The sequence below is a fragment of the Periplaneta americana genome, chromosome 13, assembly GCF_040183065.1.
Source record: "Periplaneta americana isolate PAMFEO1 chromosome 13, P.americana_PAMFEO1_priV1, whole genome shotgun sequence".
Classification (NCBI taxonomy): domain Eukaryota; kingdom Metazoa; phylum Arthropoda; class Insecta; order Blattodea; family Blattidae; genus Periplaneta; species Periplaneta americana.
Genome location: NC_091129.1, coordinates 61,113,288 through 61,132,653, shown reverse-complemented (window position 1 = coordinate 61,132,653; position 19,366 = coordinate 61,113,288). Strand labels below are relative to the sequence as shown.

At 34.0% G+C, this 19,366-nt stretch overlaps 1 protein-coding gene across 1 annotated transcript in view; it reads right to left on the bottom strand.

Annotated features, from left to right (window-relative positions):
* LOC138711999 (probable G-protein coupled receptor No18) overlaps positions 1-19,366 on the bottom strand; it is a 1,860,709-nt gene that overhangs the window by 914,520 nt on the left and 926,823 nt on the right. Inside the window, exon 4 of the mRNA XM_069843351.1 lies at positions 18,721-18,793. The gene's annotated coding sequence lies outside the window, so the exon portion shown is untranslated. The remainder of the gene's footprint in view (positions 1-18,720; positions 18,794-19,366) is intronic.

Genomic DNA, 19,366 nt, shown 5'->3' with positions numbered 1-19,366 from the left:
CGATATGAACAAAAATCATGATCCTACTCGCAACAGTTACCGAATACGAAAGTGTTAAACATTTGGGAAAAACATTTTTTTCTGAAAAAAAAAAAGGCTTTCCACCAATATGGTATTACAATGTTTTGTTTCATAAAACACGAACTATTTGCTCTGAAAATCTGCAGGGTTATTTCACTTCCACCCTATGTAGGTGTATATATAAAATTAATTTCGCGTTGAAGAAGCAAATGCTGTGTTTTTATTACGTACAGTAGATCTCCTCACGTGCTTTACACGACACCGTAGATGAATGTGTTACATACGTCAATTGGATGCCGAGACAACTTGAGTGGAATCACAGTCACGAAGGTCAATACGTAGGGAATATACATCCATAGATAATTGCTAATCACTAGAATCGCTACTATCGCCTCATCACACACAATGCGAAATAGTACCAGCACAATCTATTGTTCCTAGTACCCTCAACAACTCAAGCTTCGTGACTGTATATACTAGACCAGTGATGTCAAAGCAAGCGCATTTTTCTGACTTTGACGTCGTGCGCGGGCATCAAGCGCTAGGTATGGAAGGACCAAGGATTATGTATATGAATAAGGAGCCTGTTGGATTAAGAAAACAGTGGTGTACAAACTTCAAACAGAACGTGAAATTTTATGTAGTTATTTTATATAGTTATTTGCTGTTTGATATTATGTACCTAACACAAAGTACTAACACCAGTTTCTTAATATTGCGTTAATAACATAATAAAGAGTTAAGAAGGAATATTCACATAAATTTCATAGTAGTAAAACTATACTATATTCATTCATTCATTCATTTATTTTATTCCATAGATCTTACATGAGCAATGAAGCTTTAAGATGTGGAACATGTCAACATTTTACAATATTACAATTACAATTTTTACAAATTTTTATACTTTTACAATTTAGTAATTTTCTACAATTTTTACAATTTTGTACAATTTTTTACATTTTTTTACATTTTTTTACATTTTGGCGAGATGTAGTGAGATGAGATGAGGTCCGAGGATTCGCCAAAATATTACCCGGCATTTGCCTTTTCGGTGGGGGAAACCTCGGAAAAACCCAACCAGGTAATCAAATCAAAGGGGTTGATGTCAAGGACTCGCCATAGACCATCCGGCTTCAGTCCCACGGCTGGGGAAAACCTCCGAAGAAACCAAAGTCCAAAGGGGGGTCCAACCCAAGCCCGAACGCAGCTCCGGATCAGCAGCCCAGCGAGTCTGTCGACTGACCAACATCGATGGCTCTACTAAAAGTATACAATACATAGCCAATCAGATTATTAAATTTACAAACGCAAACGATCATTCATAAGTTGAGCTATATTATAATACAAAACAATTTAATTAAATTTAAGGCATAAACAATTCAACCAGTTGTGATATACAGAAATTGATAATACATATCATGCAAACTACTTCAAATTACAAACACAAACAATTTATCAGTAGAGCTATATAGATTACTATTCAATTTAAAGCATATACAATTCATCGGCCAAATCTATACAAATATATACAATACAAAGTAGCATACTTTCATTAAGCTATACAAATTTGTGCAATTAATATCAAGTAAATTAATTCAATTTATAATCATAAACAATTCATCAGTTGAGCTATACATATTACCATTCAATTTACAGTAGGTCTGTATACAATTCATCAGTAGAGCTACACTGACTAGTAATCATTTAAGAACATATACAATTCATCAGCCAAACTATACAAACATATACAATCAAATTAGTTCAATTTACAAACTTATTTTCGTTAAGCTATACAATTCATATGAAGTAGATTAATTCAATTTATAAGCTTAAACAATTCATCAGTTGACCTATACAGTATACTATTCAATTTACAGTACATACAATTCATCAGTTATGCTAAACAAAAAATACAATACATAGTAAACAGATTAAGTCAATATAAAAACATATTTTAGTTGAGCTATATAAAATTGTACATGTCATTTAAGTAGAATAATTCAATTCACAAGCATAAACAATTCATCAATTGTGTAGAAGGTTTGAGTATGTAGAAATTTGGTTAATTCTTTTCTGAACCTTTTCTCGTTGTTCTTCAAATCTTTAAGATAATTAGGCAGTGCATTGAAGACTGTTATACATGAATAGCGAACTCCTTTTTTAAAACAGCTTAGACTAACAGAGGGTAGATGAAGATCTGATTTATGTCTTGTATTAAAATGATGAATGTCTTCATTAGTACTGAATTTATCTTGGTTCTTAATATACAGCATCATTAGGGAAAGAATGTATTCACAAGGTAAAGTCAAGATTTCTAAGTTTCGGAAAATATTTTTACATGAGGTCCTTTTATGCACACCGGCCATTATTCTTATAGCTTTCTTTTGTAAAACAAAAACGTGTTTAGCTTCAGACGAGTTACCCCAGAGTATTAATCCATATTTCATTACAGAGTGAAAATATGCAAAGTATGACATTTTAAGTAAGTTTATATCACCAATAGTAGATAAGGATCTTAATGCATAACAGGCAGAGCTCAATTTACGAGTAATACATTCTATATTCGTTTTCCAGTTCAAGTGATTATCCAATTCTAAACCAAGAAACTTTGTGCTTATAGATTCTTTGAGATGAGTTTCATTTAATCGAATACTGTAGGAAACCTGAGCACTATTGTGTGTACTAAATTTGACTGCACTGGTTTTATCAACATTAAGTGCTAGTTTATTTGCATGGAACCATTCATTCATTAGATTCAGCACTGTATTAGAAGTGTTTATAAAATGATCGTATTGTTTGCTTGAAATAATTACACTTGTATCATCTGCAAATAAAATTACATGGGATGAATTGTTTATGGTCAAGGCTAAATCATTAATATAAACTAGAAACAACAATGGACCTAAAATTGACCCCTGCGGAACACCATGTTTAATATTTCTAAATTCTGAATAAGTAACTTTATGACTATTTGGTACATTTAATTCTACTTTTTGTTTTCTATTTGATAAGTACGATGTAAACCAACCCAACATCTCATCTTTAATGCCATGAAACTTCAATTTTTTTACTAATATACTATGGTCTACACAATCAAATGCTTTAGCCAAGTCACAAAAAATCCCACCTACATGTAGTTTCGAATTTAATGAATTTAGTATTTCATCCACCAAACTAAAAGCAGCATTCTCTGTCGATTTTTGTTTTCTAAATCCAAACTGTTCTAAAACTAATATATTGTTGGACTCCAGGTAATGATATAATCTATTATACATAACTTTCTCAAACACTTTTGAAAATGTTATTAATAATGATATGGGTCTGTAATTAGCAATAGTACATTTGTCTCCCTTTTTGTATATTGGTTTTACTATTGAATATTTGAGTCTTTCTGGAAAAATACCACATTGCATTGACAAATTGCATAGATAGCTTAACGGAGGGGATAATATTTCAGAACAAGCTTTCAGAACTTTACTTGGAATTTCATCATATCCAGAGGAATATTTTGTTTTTAGTTGTTTTATCACATGCATGATTTCTGCTGCGGTAGTGGGAATAAATTTGAGACCTAAAAACTCAGTGTTAAATGCATCAGTTAGTTAACCAAGTGCAGCATCTTCTGCACAATCTTGAATGTTTAAGTTCTGAATAATATTTATATAGAAGTCGTTAAAATGATTTGCAATTGATTTTGGGTTATCTATTTTACTATCATTGATTTTAATGCAAGTAATATTTTCACTCTTTGAATATCGATTAGTTTCATTTTTAATAATATCCCAAATAGTTTTAATCTTATTATCTGAATTTTGTATTTTTTCATTCAGATACATTTTCTTTGCATCTTTTATAACTTTTGTCAAAGTTTTACAGTAATTCTTGTAGTAATTAAGAACATGAGGATCATCACTATTCCTACTCATTAAATATAGATTCCTTTTTCTAGCACATGATATTTTAATTCCCTGAGTTATCCACGTGTTTTTACTTTTACATTTTTTCACCACCTTGACTGGAAAACATTCATTGAAATAATTCGTAAATGTAGTGAAAAATGCATTAAATTTAGTATTAATATCAATGGTATCGGTACTATATACATTTTCCCAAGATTCATTTTGTAGACATGTATTTAAATGATGATGAGATTCAGCATTTATAATCCTTTTTTTTATTTTTAGATTAACACTTTGGAATTTTTCACTCATATTGAAAACACTTAGAATTTGTGCATCGTGATCAGACAGGCCATTGACTAATGGTACTGTTGAATAGGAATTCAATCTACTTTTATCTATAAATATATTATCAATGGCAGTACTACTTCCAGCTTGTGTTCTGGTTGGAAAACTTACTGTGTGACTAAGATTATAAGTTTCAAGAAGTGAGTTTAATTTTCTTTTACGTGAGCTTTCTGATAGATAATCTATGTTTATGTCACCACAGATTACAAATTCGGTATGTGGTTTATAAAGTCTTTTCAATAATGAATCTAAGTTAGTTGTAAATTTCTTATAATCTCCCATTGGCGCCCTATAAACACATAAGATAATTAAATTTGATATCTCATAACCAATTTGTATTCCACAGATTTCAATATCTTGTTCAAGGCAAAAATCAGATATATCAATTTTACTAAATAATAGATCCTCTCTGATAAAAATACAGGCACCCCCTTTTTGGAAGACATGTCTACAGAAATGGGAACCTAATACATATCCATGTAAAGACAGTTGTAGTATTTCCTGTTGCTTCATGTGATGTTCAGTTATACATAATATCTGAGGTTTATGCTTTTGAGTTGCTAAAGAAGTGATCAATTCATCAGTTTTTTGTTTTAATCCCCTAATATTTTGATGGAAAATAGTGAAGTTACTGTGTTCATTACTAGAAACATCAGAGCATTTACAATTTAGTTGAATGATCGTAAAGAAAGTGATATCCCAAAGAAAGAGATTAAGTATGACATGGTAAGTTGACGTTTTTACAACACATGGACACATATCTTTGTTTATGATGTAACAGTAGTTCCTTTGTTTATTCAATTTCTTACAAACGTTCTCCATGCGAATATTTTCAAAATTTTCAATACGTATCTTCAGTAATACATATTTACGATATACGAGTATTAGATTTACGAAAACATTGTTTCAGTACCTGTAAGGCTACTAAATAAACATTTCTGAAAATTTCACCTTTCTGTAAAAAGTTGAGAAAATACTGCTTTTGAATAAAAAGGAAATTCGTGAAAAATAAGCATTAACATTGAAACTTAAATTCTTATAATGCACTTATACTTCTCAGACAAATCTAAAAATCAACATGGATGTATTTTAATAAGTTCTCTTCCCTTTATCCTTGAATCAGTGCTGCCATCCCTGTATATAGATCGACCAAGCGGCAAATACTATCTCTCTCGTCTGTCTCTTTCCTTTCCGCTGTAAAGCGCTCAGGCTCTCCAGAGCTCTAAAGCGCGCGCTTGTCCATATGGGCATCAGTTGATATGACTGTACTAGACTGTGGTGGAATGCTGGCTCGCGTCCGAAAAATTTACATTATCGAGTGCTGCACAGAGTAAGGGGGGGGGGGGTGCGAACGACTGTGTTGCACATTATCGCTACGGTACTCATTGCTCTGTAATATTATTATTGTATCACCGTTTTAAGTCTATTACTTTATTACTTTAAAAATCATAACTGATTTCGCTGTATCATTATTTGATTATGATTCGAGTTCACAGACGTAGCCCAATGTCAAAAACACACATTAACTTATTTTCGAATAAGAGCCCACTTAAAGGTTCCATGTCAAAAGAAACAATGTGAAATGTATTATTGAAAAGAATGAGTTTTTTACATAAAAAATTCTTAATTTTTTGATAGAACAAAAAGGACAATGGTGCATTAAATTACTTATTTTCAGGAAATTTATATCCTTCAGTAACCTGTTGCGTAGCTATGCAGCCACCGGCTGAGACGTGGGCTCGATTCCAGCTTGGGCTGATCACCTAATTCTGTTTTTTTTTCGAGATTTTCCGGGACCGTAAGGCGAATGTCAGATAATCTATGACGAATCCTCGGCCTTACCTCGCCAAATACCATCTCAATATCACCAATTCCATCGACGCTAAATAACCTAGTAGTTGATAAGGCGTCGTTATATAACCAAGTAAAAAGGAAAACTATGCGCGCTCTCTATCCTGTATTCATTATATGGGTGTACACCACCTCAGTTGACACCAGAGAGAAACTGGTTGTGCAGGTACACGCTGCTTTTGACCAATTTCACCAGAGACTCCACAAGTTGAAGAGAGATCAACGGTCAATGTTATTTAAGGCAATGCATCTATGATATTCTAAAATCTACAATTTTCATCTGACCGACTTGAAATTTTGACCATACCAGCATATTATGATACTGATATTATACACCAACTATGTCAAATAGTTTTTGAGATATTAATTTCTTTATTTATGATCTCATTGTATTTTTATATATTATTAAAATGCTCCTTGTACCAAATGAATTATCACATAATACTTAAAAATTTATTTTGGGCTTAAAAGACTAATATAAACAAAATGATGAGCAGGCTTTGTTTAATTTAGACTAGTTTTGAAGGAAAAAAATATTTTCTATAGATGTTATCTAATTTTTAATTTTGATGCATATGAAATATGAACAATTTTTAATAACAATGGAACCAATGATTATTTCTCAACAATTACACATGAGTTTTTTACTCATATATCTAAAGTTTTCCTGAAAATTTCAAGCAGATAGTAAAAAAAAACTTGTGGTACCCAGAGTATTTTGAAAAGTTCAAAATGCTGAAAAAATAAAAGCTCAGAAAATTGAAATTTAAAATTATACTAAAAATATCTGCACAATACCTCAATCCAGCAGATTTAAACTTCCCAGCATCATTTGTGGGATCTTCTACTGCTTTCTGTATATTTTGGTAATTTATGCTGATGTAAAAATGATTAATTATGTGCTGTCCAACTCGTTAAATATTTTACTTTTCTATTATTTAGTTACAATTAATGACAATATTTCTAATTCTACATAAAAAAGCTAGTCCCACTTTTTCAAACTGTTTTTAAAGTGTACGTGTTCCAAATTTGAAGACAGATGAGCATTTTGAAGTTATAAAAATGTCTTTTTGAAATTTAGGCTATCCTGTATATACTGTAATTCACTATAACTGACCAGAGAGAAACTGGTTCTGCAGGTACACGCTGCTTTTGACCAACTTCACCAGAGACCCCACAGGTTGGAGAGAGTTCAATGGTCAATTTTAGTGAAGACGTCGAATATCGTATGGTTGAGTTGCAGGTTTAAACTTTGAATACTGTTGTAAATGGTAGGCCCATGTAGAATTGTAAACTGTACATTACCATCATGACATAAAACTGTATGGAAGTAAATTAAGTAATTCATTGTGTAACACCTAAGATCGCATAGCTTCTAAACGACGCGTTGGAGAAAATTGGTTGTATGACAAAAAATAGTCTTCCATGAGAGACCTAGCAAATCTCACAGTTAACAGCAGAGAATTACAGTGTAAGGCAAAGAAGTGACACAAACACAGTAATTTATAAAGTGTAAGTAACAGAAATAAACTTGCCTTTTTTATTTTACCACGCTTTATCAACTCCTAAGGTTATCTAGCATGTGAATGTGATGAAGGTGATAACGCCAGCGAAATGACTACAGGATTCTGCGCCGAAAGTTACCCAGGATTTGCTTTTAATACGTTGAGGGGAAAACTTGTCTTAAAATAATACGGTTAATATTAAAGAAACAACTTTTAGATAATAATATGTTCTTACTCACTTACTTACAAATGACTTTTAAGGAATCCGCAGGTTCATTGCCGCCCTCACATTAGCCCGCCATCGGTCCCTATCCTGTGCAAGATTAATCCAGTCTCTATCATCATATCCCACCTCCCTCAAATCCATTTTAATATTATCCTCCCATCTACGTCTCGGTCTCCCCAAAGTCTTTTTTCCCAACTAACACTCTATATGAATTTCTGGATTCGACCATACGTGCTACATGCCCTGCCTATCTCAAACGTCTGGATTTAATGTTCCTAATTATATCAGGTGAAGAATACAATGCATGCAGTTATGCGTTGTGTAACTTTCTCCATTCTCCTGTAACTTAATCCCTTTTAGCCCCAGATACTTTCTCAAGAACCATATTCTCAAACACCCTTAATCTCTGTTACTCTCTCAAGTTGAGAGTCCAAGTTTCACACCCATACAGAACAACCGGTAATATAACTGTTTTATTAATTCCAACTTTCAGATTTTTTGACAGCAGACTAGATGACAAAAGTTTCTCAACCGAATAATAACACGCATTTCCCATATTTATTCTACGTTATATGTTCTATTTAATATAAATCTAACTCCTGTACGAGTGAAACGCGTGTTCGGGGGGTGGGGAAATTGAGCATACAATAACTTAATATGTTATTTCCGAGAAACGAAGGTAATATTATATTCAACACTGGAGCCGCCGGACCTGCCTGCCTACCTCCAACCGCCGATGCAAATTATATGCAATACGAAAATATGGTAGAACATTTTTATTCCAAAGTACATGTTTTACATAATATCTTATATACTAAGGAAACTTAATTCTTCATTATTTTATGCCCGAAATACTCGTGGGATTTATATGTAACAATCTTTATTGCGTTTATTGTGCATGAACCACAAACATGTGAAAGTGACTGCTTGAAAAGAAAATTGGATGCAATTTAAAACATTAGAAATGGTATATTTTGGCAATTAGGATAAATGTGAAGTTTGCCCAAATGCTACCAAAATAAGCAATTTATGTTTAAGAGCTTGTTAAGTAAAGGGCTATAGTCTAGTTTTTTAATCTGCGATAAATTGTGAAATTGAATACAAAATGTGAAATGTATGTGTTTCTTCACTTTTCCTCGTCTTTATCTTATTCACCGACGATGAATGGGAAAAACTATTTTTATGGCAAAGCCCACTATTGCACTTACCGCATTATCACGTAACATTATAGTTTACGGTAACAAGAAACACGCTATGGCAAAAACTAATATCTAGCGTCAGTCACAGCGGGGTATTACTTTGGCAATATGAGATCGAAAATTCACTTGGATTACCTAACGTTCATCTTATACCTCTGAAAGCCCAAACTAGGGAAAGAACCCAAACACAATTGGAATCCAAATCCTAGCGCAACCTCGGATTAGAATGCTATTCTTATTCTTTTTTCCTTCTCTTGTTAATTGTTGATTATGTTTGTATTTTTCGTTCATTCATGTTTTGAACATCATTATTTATTTTTTCTTTGGTTATTAAATCTGCGCATAAGCCGATTCGAAAAGAAGATGGAGGCAGAAGCTGTAGCGTTTCGAGCTCCAAGTTCAATGGAACAGGCTCCGATTTCCGTTACGAAAATTAGAATCTATTTCCAAAATATTGGGTCTCGTCATGTGTACACAGCTTTGTATTTATCTCGATCTAGTGTCATATTTACCATAAACAAGGTGAATTCCTACAAAATAGGTTTTAATTCTTAGAACGATGAAAACAAAACACAACAAATGTGTCATATTTGAATAAGAAGAAAAATAAAGCGACAATGATGGTCCTCTGAAGAAAAATACGAGCATAATACATTGAAATGCTGTTCTCTTCAGAATTACATTTCCAAGCATTTGTATGCAATTGTAACAACCACTGAACAAAAACAACAAATTGCCCGCAGTTCATTAACATGTTGTAGCCTAAACGTACCCTTTTACAGATGATGTAGACCCAAAAGGTTCCTGGAGGTTAAACCTTACACATTGCAGAAAATCGTCACTACTCTCATTAGCAGCAGTATTTTAGATAGATAGATAGATTTATTGATATAGTTCACAAAAGTACAAAACTTAATAATTTAACAAAATTAGCAGCAGTATGAATCTTAATTCTAAGTGTTTGTCTATCTAACAATCATATCGATATCTTTTTTAAATTCAAATATATTTTTCACAACCTCTATTTCTAAATACATCTAAGTCCGTTTTCTTACAAATTTTGTATCTTTTTCCTATAAAAATTTCAATAAGATATCTTCAGTAGTTCCGGATATAATGAACCATTAAATAAGCAAATTTAACACTGACACATTGGCGGTAGGACATTTATTCTCAGCTGAAAAAAGAATTCAATCGATAGCTAACGGAAATTGCATCGTGTAAATTGGATTAAATTGAAACGGAAATTAATTTCAGTGCAATAACTCTATGGGCGCTGAGCATTCATGAAATATACCTGTTGGTTGCTTCAGCCCCGGAGCAACAAGTATTCGGCGCCTACGACGACATGGACCACTACAAACACCACTACAAGGATCTTGATAAGGACCACGACATGTACTGCGATAACAATCACAAGGTTCATGATCATGAAATAGAACACAAGCACCACGATAAAGATCACAATAAGGACCACGATAGTAGCACGATAAGGGTAATGACAAATTCAAGGACTGTGGTAAGGACGACAAGAGCAGAGAAAAGGACAACAACAAGGACCACAGTAAGAATCACGACATAGATCACAACAAGCACCACGATGAGGATCACGACAAGGACCATGGCAAAAACAACAATGACCATAATAAGGACCACAACAAAGTCAACGAGATCGCGATAAGGACCATGACAAAGACGAGAGGAACCACGATGAAGCTCACGACAAAGACAACAAGAATTATGATAAGGGCCATGAGAAAAACGAGGACCAAGATAACGACTACAACAAACTCAACGACGAGAACAAAGATATTGATCACGACAAATTCGGAGGAACATCGAACTTAACTTCCATAATTTATTAGTACGTAATGGAAAGTAGGTAATAATGTTGAACTCAATCCCATGCAGTGAAATCGTCGTACAAAAATAGAAAACCATGAAGGCGTTCCCGTTAGCAGTCATGAAGACGCGTGGAACTGTAAATTAGAGCTGTAGACTTTCATGACCTCGGCATTGGAATGAAATTGAGTGAGTGAAATTCGAGGACGTTCTGGAAGTTTTAGCAACGAGAAAATTCCAGCCACATCCCTGGGAATGAATGAGGGATTTCCCACTGAATAAACCGAATAAAAAGAAATAACGCAAAAATTGCACAGGAGATTCCATACTCTTATCTTGAGAATTTACTTCGTGAAAATACTGTCATTGAACACTTCCACTAGGCCTATGTATTTGTAGCCTATTATACACTTTGTGTTTCTATAGTGTAACTGAATATATTATACAGTAAAATGTCATAATGAATTTGAAAAGACATTAAAAATAGTCCGTTAAAATGAAATATCGTTGAACTGACATTGGTATTGATAAACATTATCGATAGCCCTAAGGAATCTAGTAACTGGAATTTATAAAAAGCGTATCTTTACAGTGTTATAAGTGTAACTTAAAAGGGAGGTAGGTTTCTTCTGTTCTTCAAGAACTTTGTAAGAATTGACGCTCTGATTCCGAACATATTTTCTCGCCATATCACCTTCATACCACTGTCAACTTCTTGTATAATTTTATTTTTCTCTTATAGACAGAACTGCGTCTCGTTTCTGGGAACAGTATGCAACTAACCACAATTTTATTTTATTCTACTTGACTTGTCGGTTCCTTTCCACTCAAACCGATACGCATCCAGCATCGGTCTACACATCAAAAGTAGTCGGCTTGGATTGTAAAGGATAAACTAGAGTAGATACATGTGCAGCAGTCAGACACACACACAGTAGTTTTTATACCCCCCACAGTAGTTAGTCGGCTTAGGTTCAAATGCAACTCAGTGACATTGGGTGCAAAACGCTACACGTTAATCAGTCTCCATTGACTGATTGGGTTTCAGCATAAAAATATTCCATGCTTCCTTACAAAAATTCGTTATAACAAAATACTTCTTCCCTCACAGGATCATTTTTACATTCGCTAAAATATTGTCAGCACATTTCGAACTGGCGAATCAAGATCAAGCAATGGTCTGATTTGCCACGCGTGCTTAACTGATTCCTGGACCATTCTCCTGAACTAAAATCAGCATGAGAATATTCTATACTTCCTTACAAAAATTCGTTATAACAAAATACTTCTTCCTTCACAGGATCACTTTTACATCCACTAAGTATTGTCAGCGCATTTCGAAGCGAATCAAGGTCAAGCAATGGACTAATTTGTCACGTGCGCTTATCTGATTCCTGGACCATTCTCCTCAACTAAAATCAGCTGGAAAAGCAGGGATTACCATTTCTTCAGTTTTCAGTTCAGTGATTCGTGCGTGGTTTGTATGTGACATTGGTCTGCCAGCTCGAAATGCGCTGAGTTATAGTTTATTATTATTATTATTATTATTATTATTATTATTATTATTATTATTTTTCATTTCCCACCTCACTAGATTGATAATATTTCAAATTTCAAATTTATTTACACTTCACATTTGAATTGAATACATATGGATAGATACCCGAAATGAGCATAATGCTCGTAAATTCTTTATATTCTTTATAAAGTCACTATTTTTACATTAATGATGGGACCAATATAAATATTCGCAGAGATGAACAATTCGTTATTCTGACGTTCGTTATAACTATATTTTACTGTATTGTTTGGTAGAAAAGGAACGTCAGAAAAGTAGGAATTCTCAAATGATGATGATGATGATGATGATGATGATGATGATGATGATGATAATAATAATAAGAATTGTAAATACTTATACTGAAATCAGGGAAAATCAAAGATAAATTAAAGAAACGAATATAGAATGTTGATGTTAATATGAAATAAACCTTTACAAACAATTTACAATTGAGGCGGTTAGAAGCAAATCGACATTTCTAAAAAAAATTATTTAAGTGCATCCAGGGTAAACTAAAGCATTTATAATTTCAGTGATAAAGGGATATATCTTTTAACTACATCGCACATTAACATTTAAAATTAAAACTTCGCGGAATTTACGAATCCTTTGTAACTTTAAAACACATTTTATGGAAAATAGCGTAAGTGCACTTACACCCCTTTGCTTCTGCTCCCCTCAATTCATGATGATTTTCAGATAAGACTATATACATATATACTTGTATCAAACTTTAAAATATCAGTGTTTATGACTTACTATACAATAAATTAAAAAAAAAACTAGTTATATTTTATAACATTTGTTCTAAATTTATTTATAAGTGAAAACGTTTTCGCCCTCATGGGGCATCAACAGGCAATACATTACAATATCAAATATAAAATATATTAACATTATTGTGCTTGTGAAAACGTGTGTTATAAACGATACTGTGTAATGTGTATCATAATGAATTTATTGAGACACATACTGTCAGATCACACAACAAGTTCTTTAACTATGGATGCAAGAATTTTTTTTATCAAGGATACGTTTCGACTTAACCATCCCATACAAAACTTCGGTAAATATTAAATTCTGTTCTATATGTAATGTTTCTATGTAAAGAAAATGTCATATAAAGCAATGAAGTCCAATAGTTCAGAAGTTCAGAACCGTAGATTCGATTAATGGTAAGCTGAAAATTGGTTCCCAGGAAAATGGTAAGGTGATTACGCTTGTCACGTATTTGAACTAAGTTAATAATTATTCCACACTGCACTGTGACTGCAGCAGCTTTCAAAGTTTGGCACTGGACAAGAACAAAGTCACACTGGGATGCAGCTGTCACGTGAGCAATTGATACCAGGACATCCATGAAGCAGTCGTATGCCCACAATGCTGGTCAAACCGTGCCAAGGACGATGGATACTTAAGGGCAATAAACTCCCTTACCATAACCTCTTTCGGAACGAAAGTAAAGAGCCAGGTATCTGTGAGGCTTAATTACAGCATATAAAACAAGCCCAAATGAGAGGAATTTGCGATGCTATCACGCCCGCGCTAGTCTCTGAGAGGTAATTATAAATTACTAACTACCGTACCTCATTAGAGATGGATTTTACATCATTCGACAAGCAAGGGCGAGAAAGTTTAAGTTATCATAACCAGAGACGAAGCTCAACGTTAACAAGAAAGCATTAACATCGACTTTCCAGACAAAGTATTAAGTTTAATTCTTCTTCTTGTTTAATCTCTTCCAGTCATATCAACTTACAGTCATATGCGATGTAGGGAAAGGTATCTCTAATTTGGTCAAACTTAACAGATATATGTATAACGCGGTTCCTTCTGATACTGTGATCAGCAGAAACAGACAACAAAGAACAGTATATATAGCAAGGAATAAACTGCCAGTACAGTAGACGGATGGTAATTCTCTTACACTGCTAACACCGGGATTCGAACCACAGACCGCTTGGATGTTACGAGCATACACTATTCGCAAAGCTAAGGCGGCGGACGATTTAATTACCGTAAAGTGAAAGTTATATTATTGGCGGAAGGATTCGTTATTTGTGATGAGGCTACACCGTTTCTCTTCCAAATATTACGCCATTTTCCCACCATCATTCTGACTTGACGTAGATTTACTTCCATGATACAATATGGACGAATTCAATGACTATAAGTGATCTATAGTTTCGGCGAGTGACAGTTTGTTTTATTAGTCCTCGTATCAAATATCTAGTATTTTGATACTGATTCTTGCGTACATAATTTCTTAAAGTAATATGCAACAGACAGACAAAAAATAAATTGTGTAACAAATCTATCTTTTTTTACTTCAGAGCCTTCAGACTCACAAAATGATATAAAATGACACCTAGTTGCTAGAAATTATCTGCCACACTTACAGCGGTGAGATACAGAGAGCTTAATAGCCTTTAGAAGCTAGACATTTCTTGCGTAAGGCCTATAAAGTTATGCGAAACTATTTTTGAAACTGTCTCCACTATGACACAGACATTATCCATTGAAACTGCCATAAATATACTATGTTTAAATGAAAGACAATTGGATCTACTTTGACGTGTATGAGAGATAAAGACTTGTTAATCCACATCGTAAATCTTGTTTAGATTGTACCGTCAAGTCAGGCGAGTTCGGACGCAGTGGTGAGTTAGGACAGTACTGTTATTCTCTCGTTTATGACAGTCAGTTCACACTACAGCGTGAGTTTATGAGTGCCGCACTTAACAGAATCTTAACAGATGCTGCAAGTGACACGTGCTTCCTGTTTCCACAGATTGGTTTTGTTTGGGAAACTTAATTTGGGCATTTTAAATTTTACGACGTAATAGCTAGGATTTTTACAATGTGGATACTTTCATAGTTGTAGACTGAGGGATATACAAGGACATCATTTTATTTTTACTTCAATTTTTATTGTACCTGAGTTTTTTAATGTACTTCACTCCCACCCCTTCTACTAATGAAGTTCCAACTGTCCTCCACACAGAATCAAGGCCGCATATAGTAAACAGTACTGAGTTAGTGAGTATAGTACGTTCCAGAAATATGTTCGCGTTTTCCAGTGCCGAAAGAGCTTTCAATATTGAATCATATTTTCGCACAGGTACTGTCCGTTTGTCTACGTCGCATCCCGATTTCTCCCACCTGCTCTGCTCGCCCCTCTGTAAAAGCTGGGCTGTCTTAGCTCTTTTCTGAAAACATTAATTTCTGTTAGGAATTGGACGTTTACGTAATATTATACAACTGTTTAAAGTAACTTAAATAAAAGGGCTTCGTTAAGTAATTAACTCTCACGTGATTTCCCCCCTTTCTACGATCCTGTGGCATAACCACTTGGACGGACAGTAGATAGCATGTCTGAGTAATTTTATCTTTTCGAATCGGCAGAAGTGAAGATTGACTTTACAGTACGTAAGATACTCTTTTATAGAGTAGGTACAGAATTATTTCAACATGAGTTACTAGTACGAGGGACGAAACTGGTAATTGGAATTAGATGCAGTAGTCTACAGTGCGATAATATGCACAAAAGAACTGAAGACTGTATCGAAATGAACGGCCAAAATTTTCAAAAATGTGTTTAAATATCCATATTATGATTATTTTTCAATTTAACTTCATTCTCTATATTGTACGCTAATGTGCTGGAGACAGTATAATATACACTGCATAATGAATACGTTCGCATGGATAACTCAGTTCGTGAGTAGAAACACTTATTCTTAATACAGTACTGCATTTTGATTAAACAAAAATCTAATGAAAATTATCGAACTCAAAATCGCAATATTTCCTAGTTTACGTAAATGAATGTAGTACTTTTTTTCCCTCCAATACCTAGTAAAGTGATTTGTTTGTGTTTTACGCCAGTATCATCGAACTCCAGTCGTGGAAGGGGGTAGCGAATGGTGTTTCCGGTTCTCTAAAGGTATAGCCAGGTTAATATAAAAAATGTTAGTAAAAATAAAACGATGTCTCTGTATAAGGTAAGCCTTTCATGTGCATTTTGCAGTTTCTGAAAGTGGTTAGAAAGCCACAGTTCAGTTTGCATTATTAAGTGTTTATCAGTATCCTTGTAGTAAGCATATTTGTGACTAAGAAAACAGTGTGGGGTGAGTTCCGACAATGCCACGTGAATACAAAAGTAAGCCGGGTGGTAGGTAAAGAGGTAATTATGACCCGAAGAAGCTTGAAAAAGCCGTAAAATACATTAAAGAGGGAAAATTATCATAGAGGAAGACATCTGACCTGTATAGAATTTCCAGATCAACATCGGAAAACAAAATTAATGCGGCAAACCCGACATGGTCGCTACCCTGCAACTGAAACCTCAAATGTTCGTCGTCGAATGATGGTTGAAAAGGAGGGCTGTGCTAGAAGTGGAAGCATTTGTAGGTGTTAATTATACTTATCAGCAGAGGAAGAAAGAACTTACAAGACAGTTTGTTGGTGTCGTAACTGAAGTGGGGGCAAGGGATTGGAAGTGAAATTTTTACGTCAGTTTGAAGACAGTAAGTCAGCGTTTCTTTCCCCACAATAGTCCGATGGGGACACCGTAACAAAAGACCAAATTTCAAAAGTGCTATAAAGTTCAACACAAGACAAAGGGAAATCTGTTTTTAAAAATGTAATCTAAAGTGTGTGTATTTGTAAACATAGAATAACAATTGAGAATAGTTTGTTCGAGTTTTAACATTGTGTAAAGGTGTAAAGAGTTTTCTTAATTAAGTATCAACATCACTTTCATCTATTTTTATTGTTTATTATCATCTTTTACGATTGTTTTTGTTAAGAATTTATAATGTGATCTATTCACAGATGATTGTGTTAAGCTCATTGGAGACAAAATTTTTAGGAAACATATTATCTTCATATAAATTTTATGTTTATAAAGGAATAAAAGGAATGTTTTTATGCATGTGTCATATGTCATTTTAATTTGCAATACTTATGTTTTATAGCCCAATATATTCTTATTATCCTAGAATTAAAAAATAAATAAGAAATTATGTTCTAATTCACCTCACAGTGGGACAACTTCAGACATAAATAAGTAACTCAATGGTAGAGCGCTGGTACGTTCAACCAGAGGTCCCGGGATCGATACCCGGCCCCGGAACAATTTTTCCCTTGAAATTATTCAAATCTGCTTTACAGGGAGCTTTACCTGAAAAACTAGATTTGCAATATATATACGTTACTGTGTACGTTAACAGAAAACCACAATTCCAAGTCACACAGAGATTGTGTGCACTCGATGTGGGTCTCTGGCGTTTCGTCAGCCCACGCGAGTTGTGTGGATATAAAGGCAAAAGTTGAGACGGTGTCGGGTGGAGTTTCCGGGTAGCTCAGTTGGTAGAGCGCTGGTACGTTCAACCAGAGGTCCCGGGATCGATACCCGGCCCCTGAACAATTTTTCCCTTGAAATTATTCAACTATTTAGTGTCCGAAATCACCCCAGCGTTGGAGTGATTTCGGACACTTTATATTAATTTCTATATATTGCAGTAATCAATAACTATTAATAATTAATTAAGGAATATGTTCCTTAGACGCATACCCCACAATATATGTAATTTCTATATTTATTGCATTTTTTATTTACAAACTATATAAAAAGTGTTTCAAAACCGTCCGAACTCACCCCACTTGACTGTACTCTATGTTAATATGGTATTGTGATAAAAAGTCACGGGTTTTGTTTTTGAAGGTAACGTGAGTTTCTTTGCTTTGTTTTGTAATATAAATGGATATACATAGACTTTATGTACTCGTATTATTTTGATGCGAGCGATATCTAACTTAATGAAAGAATAACAATTCAACGTAAAACCCGATGTGATACTATATTTGATAAAGCTACCAACAATATAGTAGTATAGCTTTTACATTTTCCGTTTCGTAGAGGAAACCATAACTTACATAGAAAATAGCAAGTCCAGTATTTGCTTTGAAACCGAGTTCATCTACCTCTTGTAGAAGTTATGTAGGCATAAGGTGAAGGTCACTTCTCATTTATGCGAGAAATCGCGATAGATAAATGGGACGTCTGCAGAGGGAAACGTTGAGTAATTTACATTCTGTATCATGTAATAAAACTTGCGATCTCTCCCATTTCATTTAAGTATCAGATTTCGAGAGTAGTTGTACAATAAAGTAATATCAAGTTCTTTGTAGTTTGGTTATTAAAATACGACACAAAAGCAAAACAGAATGAAAACAGAAGTGATATTAATTCTTTACTTACAAAATCGCGGAAGTAGAAACAGCAGACGCATTCAGGGCCCAATTTACTCCGGATCCATCCATCTGACGCGGTTCTGAAAATATTGAGAACAAGTTTTATATAGCATAACCGTAAAATTTGTGTGTCACATATGTCCTCAAAATAAACTTCTTTATTAAGTATAAAATATATTGTTCCTTCGTTTTACAGACACGACATACCAATTCGCCGACTTGAGTTCGATCCGCTGCGTTCGCCGGATTTGAATAGTACTATTATTGTGAACAGGCCGAAGATAAGGCTTGTTTTTGAAATTCTTACGTTTTCCTAAAGTCGGTGAAATATGTATATTCCAACATCATCCATTTTGTCTTATATTTCCGTTCATTTCATTTCACATAAAGATATCACTTTCACTTTGTTTCATGGTCACAATCATGATTGATGTATGTACTATATATCGTCGTTGTTCCTGCAATAACTCTTTTAAGTGCAAAACATAAAATTTTTCAGTAGGAAGAGAAAACACATTTATTCATCCTATGGCAGCCATACATAGGAGACTGTGAATTCTTACGTTTTCGAAACAAAGAAGTATAATTACATATAGGAGATTTTATTATTTGCTGTATCACTATTTAAGTTATTTCTGCAGTGCTCGGGAAAA